Source organism: Anopheles moucheti (genome assembly GCF_943734755.1).
Source record: "Anopheles moucheti chromosome X unlocalized genomic scaffold, idAnoMoucSN_F20_07 X_unloc_2, whole genome shotgun sequence".
NCBI lineage: Eukaryota > Metazoa > Arthropoda > Insecta > Diptera > Culicidae > Anopheles > Anopheles moucheti.
Window position 1 is genome coordinate 965,001 of NW_026453526.1, and position 10,000 is coordinate 975,000.

Genomic DNA, 10,000 nt, shown 5'->3' on the forward strand with positions numbered 1-10,000 from the left:
TGATAGTGCGACTAACGGGCTTGATAGGGCAATTTACGGGCTTTTTGGTGCGACTTACGGGCCTGATAGTGCGACTTAAGGGCCTGATAGTGCGACTAACGGGCTTTGATAGTGCGACCAACGGGCTTGATAGTGCGACCTATGGGCTTGATAGTGCGACTAACGGGCTTGATAGTGCGACTTATGGGCTTGATAGTGCGACTTATGGGCTTGATAGTGCGACTTACGGGCTTGCTTTTCCATGTTTTTCGCATCGAGCTTCGGTTCGTTTCGAATAATTTTGTCCATGTTTTTCGTTTGCTACGAGAGGTTCGGTTCGTTTTCAGTTATCCCTGTGTTCATGGTTTTCGTGAGCTTCGATAGGTTTGGTCCGTGTTTTTGAGTACTCTTGTCCATGATTTTCGTGTGCTTCTTGAGGTTTGGTCCGATTTTCAGTACTCTTGTCCATGCTTTCACATGCTCTGATAGGTAGGTTCGTTCTCAGTTATCCCTGTGTTTATGGTTTTCGTGTGCTTCGAGAGGTTTGGTCCGTGTTTTTGAGTACTCTTGTCCATGATTTTCGTGTGCTTCTAGAGGTTTGGTCCGATTTTCAGTACTCTTGTCCATGCTTTCACATGCTCTGATAGGTAGGTTCGTTCTCAGTTATCCCTGTGTTCATGGTTTTCGTGTGCTTCCATAGGTTTGGTCCGTGTTTTTGAGTACTCTTGTCCATGATTTTCGTGTGCTTCTAGAGGTTTGGTCCGATTTTCAGTACTCTTGTCCATGCTTTCACATGCTCTGATAGGTAGGTTCGTTCTCAGTTATCCCTGTGTTTATGGTTTTCGTGTGCTTCGAGAGGTTTGGTCCGTGTTTTTGAGTACTCTTGTCCATGATTTTCGTGTGCTTCTAGAGGTTTGGTCCGATTTTCAGTACTCTTGTCCATGCTTTCACATGCTCTGATAGGTAGGTTCGTTCTCAGTTATCCCTGTGTTCATGGTTTTCGTGTGCTTCCATAGGTTTGGTCCGTGTTTTTGAGTACTCTTGTCCATGATTTTCGTGTGCTTCTAGAGGTTTGGTCCGATTTTCAGTACTCTTGTCCATGCTTTCACATGCTCTGATAGGTAGGTTCGTTCTCAGTTATCCCTGTGTTCATGGTTTTCGTGTGCTTCCATAGGTTTGGTCCGTGTTTTTGAGTACTCTTGTCCATGATTTTCGTGTGCTTCTAGAGGTTTGGTCCGATTTTCAGTACTCTTGTCCATGCTTTCACATGCTCTGATAGGTAGGTTCGTTCTCAGTTATCCCTGTGTTCATGGTTTTCGTTTGCTTCGATTCGTTCACTCCATTACTCTTGTGTGTGGTTTTCGTTTGCTTCGAGTCGTTCAGTCCATTACCCTTGTCTATGATTTTCGTTTGCTTCGAGTCGTTCAGTCCAATACTTACCCTTGTCTATGATTTTCGCTCTAAGCCCAGTCGCCCTGCGCTCTGGAAATCACATTCCAACTCTATCACCGATAGCGCTCACACCTTGGAAACCACATTTCACCCAGGGGACCTTAGGGTGGATTTTGAGCCTTTCGGGATTGCGAAACCATCATTTAACACTCTAAACTTAATTTCCGCAATCCCAGACGCACTTTCCATATGGTCTCCAAAAATGCGTGTGAGCTGACCTGGTCCCTTATAATAGGCAATGAACACGATTTTGGCAAAATATTTTTTTCAAAATTTTTTGACTCACCGGGTAAAATCGAATTTACTTGGGAAAAATGTTCTAGCAGGGGCCCTCCCATACAAATTTTTTTCTTCTCAAAAATGATTTTCGTTTCACTTTTCATACTCAGGGGAGTCTAAAATTGATGTTTTGAGTCACCATGAAAAAAAAATTTTTTTTGACCAGAGCTTGTGTCGCGACCCAAAAATCGACTCACTTGGGAAAAATGTTCTAGCAGGGGCCCTCCCATACAAAAATTTTTTCTTCTCAAAAATGATTTTCGTTTCACTTTTCATACTCAGGGGAGTCTAAAATTGATGTTTTGAGTCACCGTGAAAAAAAAATTTTTTTGACCCGAGCTTGTGTCGGCGACCCAAAATCGACGCACTTGGGAAAAATGTTCTAGCAGGGGCCCTCCCATACAAAAATTTTTTCTTCTCAAAAATGATTTTCGTTTCACTTTTCATACTCAGGGGAGTCTAAAATTGATGTTTTGAGTCACCGAGAAAAAAAAATTTTTTTGACCCGAGCTTGTGTCGGCGACCCAAAAATCGACGCACTTGGGAAATATGTTCTAGCAGGGGCCCTCCCATACAAAAATTTTTTCTTCTCAAAAATGATTTTCGTTTCACTTTTCATACTCAGGGGAGTCTAAAATTGATGTTTTGAGTCACCGAGAAAAAAAAATTTTTTTGACCCGAGCTTGTGTCGGCGACCCAAAAATCGACGCACTTGGGAAATATGTTCTAGCAGGGGCCCTCCCATACAAAAATTTTTTCTTCTCAAAAATGATTTTCGTTTCACTTTTCATACTCAGGGGAGTCTAAAATTGATGTTTTGAGTCACCGTGAAAAAAAAATTTTTTTGACCCGAGCTTGTGTCGGCGACCCAAAATCGACGCACTTGGGAAATATGTTCTAGCAGGGGCCCTCCCATACAAAAATTTTTTCTTCTCAAAAATGATTTTCGTTTCACTTTTCATACTCAGGGGAGTCTAAAATTGATGTTTTGAGTCACCGAGAAAAAAAAATTTTTTTGACCCGAGCTTGTGTCGGCGACCCAAAAATCGACGCACTTGGGAAATATGTTCTAGCAGGGGCCCTCCCATACAAAAATTTTTTCTTCTCAAAAATGATTTTCGTTTCACTTTTCATACTCAGGGGAGTCTAAAATTGATGTTTTGAGTCACCGTGAAAAAAAAATTTTTTTGACCCGAGCTTGTGTCGGCGACCCAAAATCGACGCACTTGGGAAATATGTTCTAGCAGGGGCCCTCCCATACAAAAATTTTTTCTTCTCAAAAATGATTTTCGTTTCACTTTTCATACTCAGGGGAGTCTAAAATTGATGTTTTGAGTCACCGTGAAAAAAAAATTTTTTTGACCCGAGCTTGTGTCGGCGACCCAAAATCGACGCACTTGGGAAAAATGTTCTAGCAGGGGCCCTCCCATACAAAAATTTTTTTTTGACTCACCGGGTAAAATGGTCGCACTTGGTAAAAATGTTCTAGCAGGGGCCCTCCCATACAAAATTTTTTTCTTTTCAAAAATGATTTTCGTTTCACTTTTCATACTCAGGGAAGTCTAATATTGAAGTTTTGAGTCACCGTGAAAAAAATTTTTTTTTGACTCACTGGGTAAAATGGTCGCACTTGGGAAAAATGTTCTAGCAGGGGCCCTCCCATACAAAAAATTTTAATTTCTCAAATCGATCCGTGGTTTCACTTTTCATACTCTAGGGCCCATTTGCTTCAACTTTGGAAAAAATTTTCGATGATGAAAAATTTTCACCTTCGACGTCCATCGACCACTCGACCCGAACTTGGTACTTTTGTATGGAGGTACCCGAGTGGTGACTTTTTCATACAAAAATTTTTTTGCGAATACGTGTTCGTTCGCGATCATTTAGGCCATGAACAACAAGTCCGCTGCGATAGAAATAGTGCATTGTAGTTACTCGACGAGAAAAAAAATCGGGACTTAGAAAAATTTTTGAAAGTCAAATCGTATTGACTTCCAACAACACCTGATAATAAACACACATTGCCTGTTGCACCACAGATCGCATTTGACTTAACAAATCGCCTGTTGGTACGCACATCACCATCGACTTTACCAATCGCGTTTCGCACCGCTAATCCCACTTGGCGTGGAGCCACGCACATAATGTTGCGAGGAGAGTATTAATCGGGACTTAGCGTTTTAAGCTCGCGAACACTCCACTATGGGAGTGCACGCAAGCACCAACTGTACACACACAACACAACAATCACTCTCGCGAACACTCCATTCCCAAAGTGAACGCGAGCACCAGCAAGCATGGGTCGCCTGAGAGGATCGATGCGAACGCATCTCTACAACTCGCAGCTCCCAGCCTGTAGTCCCGTCGTTTGCGGGCGGTCGAAGGTGTCGAAACTAGTTGTATCCACGGTCGACGGAAACACAGCCACCAGGGTTCCCTGTGGTAAGGTACTTCCACGTGCAGCGTGCTCCCGCCCGTTGCGGCTCAGTCTAGTGCTATAGCGGGGATGAGACGTCAGTGTGCGCGGGGCAGCACCGACGGATCTCGGAGGGTTGTTAAGCCCGCTAGCTTCCGATCACCTAATGGGTTTGAGAAGCGCTATCAGCTCGGATTGGATACGACCTTAGAGGCGTTCACGCATAATCCAGCGGACGTAGCGTCATACCAAAGTCCGGTCGAACTAGTATTGAGCCAGTGGTCCGTACCTGTGGTTCCTCTCGTACTGCACAGGAATTCCGTTAAGATAGCGGCAAACAGCACACACCAGTAGGGTAAAACTAACCTGTCTCACGACGGTCTAAACCCAGCTCACGTTCCCTTGAAAGGGTGAACAATCCTACGCTTGGTGAATTTTGCTTCACAATGATAGGAAGAGCCGACATCGAAGGATCAAAAAGCCACGTCGCTATGAACGCTTGGCGGCCACAAGCCAGTTATCCCTGTAGTCTGGTGCGAGCCTCCAGAGAGAGCAGACGCAAATCCACGCTCCTCCGTGTTTCAGAGCAAAAGTGCCGCAATTTGCGTTTGACCGGTGCGAAAGTTTGCAGTAAAGTTGGAGGTACCCTCCGGAACCCCCCCTGCGAATTTGGTGGCCCCACGCCCCCCCTTGCGTGTGTTATTCAACGAAACGGTTTTTGTGACATATTGTGCGAAAGAGTGAAGATATCGAAAAAGTGATAGTGACACTTCGTGGGCCTCACCAGGCCACACCTTTTGGTGGAGAAACATTGGCCGAATTGATGGAGTTCGCGGAACGGCAGGTGTTTTTGTGGTGAAATTTCACACCTGTATAACTCCGAACATTGCGGATCGATTCGGCTGGAAGGTGTCTTAAAAGTTGCGCTCTACAGTAAAGGACAAGTGTTGAAAATTTCGTGGAAATCGGACAAAAACTCAGGGAGTTATTCGCGGACAAAGAAAACCACGTGCTCGTCGAAAATGGCGGCGTGTGTGTGAAAAAGAGCGAGGAAAAAAACTTCCGGACGAATCACCCCCCTGCTGGAGCGCTAGCGCTCCCGGAGGGGCACTCCCGGACGAAATTTCACCGCTCTTTGTGTGTGTGAGATTTGTGTGTGTGAGATTTTCGGCCCGATACCATCGTGTGGGGTGTCTAACGACGCGTCTCGGAAAGAGGAGTGGGGGAAACGCGGTTTCCCCCCCCTAGCACCACCCACCCGCCACCCAGCCCCGGAAAACCCCCGCGAAAAGTGGTTTTCCGCGATTTTCCCGGCCAAGGAGCGGAGGTAGAGCTCCCGAGTGTTTGGAAGAAAGTTGCGGGGTGAATTTTCACATCGAAGACCATCGCCGGAAAAGCGATTTTCGCAACATCCAGAAAGATACGGGCGGAAAAGCGTTTTTCCGAAGAAGAAAATTTTCGCCCTGATACCGTCGTGCGGGGTATCAAACGACGAGTTTTCAAGAGAGGAGTCGGGAAAATACCCCCCCACCACCATACCACCCACTCCCACCCCCCTAGGGCGGAAAAACCACCCAGGAAGCGGTTTTTCGCGATTTTCCCGGCCAAGGAGCGGAGGTAGAGCTCCCGGGTGCTTGGAAGAAAGTTGCGGGGTGAATTTTCACATCGAAAACCATCGCCAGAAAAGCGATTTTCGCAACATTCAGAAAGATACGGGCGGAAAAGCGTTTTTCCGAAGAAGAAAATTTTCGCCCTGATACCGTCGTGCGGGGTATCAAACGACGAGTTTTCAAGAGAGGAGTCGGGAAAATACCCCCCCACCACCATACCACCCACTCCCACCCCTCTAGGGCGGAAAAACCACCCAGGAAGCGGTTTTTGGCGATTTTCCCGGCCAAGGAGCGGAGGTAGAGCTCCCGGGTGTTTGGAAGAAAGTTGCGGGGTGAATTTTCACATCGAAGACCATCGCCGGAAAAGCGATTTTCGCAACATTCAGAAAGATACGGGCGGAAAAGCGTTTTTTCCGAAGAAGAAAATTTTCGCCCTGATACCGTCGTGCGGGGTATCAAACGACGAGTTTTCAAGAGGGGAGTCAGGAAAATACCCCCTTACCACCATACCACCCACCCCCACCCCCCTAAGGCGGAAAAACCACCCAGGAAGCGGTTTTTCGCGATTTTCCGCGGAAAATTTTATCGCCACCCCACAAAGTGCGGTATCAAAAGAAGCGGCTCGACGAGGCGAGTTCAACGCGCACCCATTCGTCCTCCTACCATCTTCCCCCACCTCACCAGGCCGGAAAAACCTCTCCGAGGCCCGCTATTAGCGTCCTCCCGCAAGGGAGAGTTGAAGTGGGGCGTCAGTAATGGCGACAACTCGCACCACGCGACTCAGGTCGGAGTCCATCGACGAAAGGGTGGGGCGGTCCCTTTCGGCTGTTGAGCCGAAAGTTATGCTTACGCGAGTCTCGGCGACGGCAACGAAGCAGGGAATCTCGGACATGGCGGAGCTCCGACAGCTCCTGAACGATTCGTCGCTGTCCAATGAACAGCTGCGTGCAACGATCGCCGGTCTGCAGCAGGAGATAACGATGCTCCGGCAGCAGATGGAGGCGATGGCAGAACAGGCCAGGCAGGAGACGAAGCTGGTCAGGGAGGAAGCCCGCATGCGTGAGACGGTGGCTCGTGAGGAAAACGAGCGTCTGCGCCACGAGCTGAAGGAGGAGCGCGCCAGCTTCCAAGAACTGCTGGCGCAGACGCTAGGCTACGGGGGTGGCCAGCGTTCAGGGCGGCAGCAGCAGCAACAGCAGCAGCAGCAGCAGCAGCAACAGCAGCAGCAGCAGCACCAGCAGCAGCAGCAGCAGCAGCAGCAGCAGCAGCAGCAGCAGCAGCAGCAGCAGCAGCAGCAGTGGAGGCAGCAGCAGCACCAGCAAGGAGCGGCGATGGCAACGGCAGCTCCACTTCCGGACCAGGAAGGCGGCTCTTGGTCTGAGGTGGTGCGTCGCAAACCAGCACGCCAAACAATGAGCCGACAGCAGCAGCAGCAGCAGCAGCAACAGCAGCAGCAGTGGCCGGAACTACCGCAACGACGGGCGGAGGTTCAGCGACAGGCGTTCGCTGGGCCATCAAGACAGCAGCCCCAGCAACAGCAGGGACAACAGGCTCGGCGCAGCCAGCCTGCAGCACAACGGGGAGGACAGCGCCAGCGGCAGCGTAAAGCAAAGCCGGACGCAGTAGAAATCGCCCCAGGCGAGGGGCAAACCTGGCTGGAGGTATACCAGGCGGTGCGAGCGGCTCCAGAAATGGAGAAGCATCAGGAGGCCCTAGGTGTAGGACGACGCACCACACGCTCCAGGTTGGTGATGGAGCTTAATGAAGGCGCGGACGCTGCAGGAGTTCTGCAGACCATCAAAGAGGTCTGCGAAAAGGCGGAACTGTCGGCCTCAGCTCGGCTGGTGACGCCTACTGCGGAAATAAAAATCCTGGCGATCGACCCTTTAGCGAAGGAGGCCGATGTGGCGATGGCACTGTCCAATCTGTGCCATATCACCGTGGAGGAGACCTCGGTTCGTCTGCGACCTGCGTGGGACAGCACGAAGGTGGCGATGGTACGGGTACCGGTCAAGGTAGCGGAGAAGCTGGTGGGCGAGCACGTGAAGATCAAGTTCACGTCTTGCCTGATCGAGCAAGTGACGCAACTGCAGGCGCGTCAGCAACGCTGCTTCAGGTGCCTGGAGACGGGGCACATCCGGGCGGCGTGCAAGAGCGAGACGGATCGCTCGGCTTGCTGCATTCGCTGCGGGAAGCCGGACCATCAGGCGAAGAGCTGCACGGCGGAGGTCTGCTGTGCCGCCTGCGGGGGACCGCATCGGGTGGGACACCCGACGTGCCGGCGCTGAGAGTGCTGCAGGTGAACCTCGGGCGATGTCAGGCAGCACAAGACCTGATGTTGCAGACGGCTCGCGAGCTCGAGGTTCAGGTGGTGCTCGCCTGCGAGCTGTATCGGCCGCCTCGCGACGACCCGCGGTGGGCCGTTGATGTGGAGCAGGGCGTAGCGATCATCGCAACGGGCGCCTATCCAATTCAGCGTTTGTGGGGGAGCGTCGCCCCGGGACTAGTGGTGGCCACCATAGCAGGAGTCACGTTTGCCAGCTGTTACGTGTCCCCCAGCAGCGGTCCCGCGGAATTCGAGAGCTTCCTCGGTGCGGTGGAAATGTCGCTCGTCGGACACACAACATCCGTCCTGGCCGGCGACTTTAATGCGTGGAACGAGGAATGGGGGAGCGCGCGCACTACCCAGAAGGGGCAGGATCTCCTGAGTGTGGTGGAGCAGCTGTCGCTGCAGACGCTCAACCGTGGCAACGTGCCCACGTTCAAGGGCAACGGGGCGGCGCGAGAAAGCGTGATCGACGTTACATTCGCTAGCCCATCCATCGCGAGGCCGGGCTCATGGCGAGTGCTGAGCCGATTCTCCGGTAGCGATCACGCCTACGTTGAGTTTCAGGTGGACGTTCCGGGTCAACGTTCCACGCGACGAGGCCAGCAGCAGCGAAGCCGGACAGCAGCCAGCGATGGGACAGCCAGACACGCCGGGACCCGCTGGAAGACGGCGCAATTCGACAGGAGGTGCTTCGACATCGCCCTCACACACGGCCACTTCGAACAGGTCGATACACCGGAGGGGCTGATCGGCGGACTCACCCAGGCGTGCGATGAGACCATGGAGAGAGTGCATGGGGCCACTTTCCACCGCAAGCCCCAGATGTACTGGTGGTCTCCAGAGATCGAGCGCCTGAGGGAGGAGTGCGAAGCAGCGGAGGCCGCTCATTGCCGAGCCCAACTGTCGGAGCGTGCAGCGACATCTGCCAGGCTACAGGATTGCCGCCGTCTGCTGAAGGCTGAAATAAAGAGCAGCAAAGAAAGCAGCCTCCAGGAGCTGATCGACTGTGTTGAAGCTGAGGTGTTCGGACTCGGGTACAAAGTGGTGCGAGCGAAACTGCGCAGCAGGGCGCCACCGGAAACGGACCGAGCCGTACTCGACCCGATCGTCGACGCGCTGTTTCCGGAGCATCCAGCATTTGAGTGGCCAGACATCGAAGCGTGTGCTGCCTCACACGAGGCTCTGAGGCCGGTCACGGTCGCGGAGATCCTGTCGCTGGCTGAGCGGATGGCTCCCTCGAAGGCGCCAGGGTTGGACGGCATACCCAACGCCGCAGTGAAGGCGGCGATGAGGAAGCATCCGGAGGTGTTCGCGAAAGTCTACAACCAGCTGCTCGAACAGGGCGAGTTTCCTGCGGAGTGGAAGGAGGCTCGTCTCGTGCTGATCGCGAAGCCGGGAAAGCAGCCGGGCGATCCGTCGTCATACCGCCCGCTGCTCATGCTGGGAGCAGTCGCCAAGGGGTTCGAACGGCTGATCCTAGATCGGCTGAACGACCACTTGGAGGACAGCGACGCGCCTCGTCTGTCGCCAAATCAGCACGGGTTCCGGCGAGGCCGGTCAACCATCCAGGCCATCGAACGAGTAGTCGAGCGGGGGCAGCACGCGAGGACATTCCATCGTACCAACCAGCGGGACCCTCGCTGTCTGGCGGTGGCAGCGCTGGACGTGAGGAACGCCTTCAATTCCGCGAGTTGGAAGGCGATTGCGGCTGCCCTGCAGAAGCTGCAGGTCCCTACAGCCCTCCAGAGAATCTTGCGCAGCTACTTTTCTGAGAGGAGGCTGGTGTACGAGACCAGCGAGGGACCAGTGCGGCGTACGATTACGGCAGGCGTTCCACAGGGCTCAATATTGGGCCCAACGTTGTGGAACGCCATGTACGACGGCGTGCTTCGGCTGGAGCTGCCCGAGGGTGCTGAAGTGATCGGCTTCGCGGAC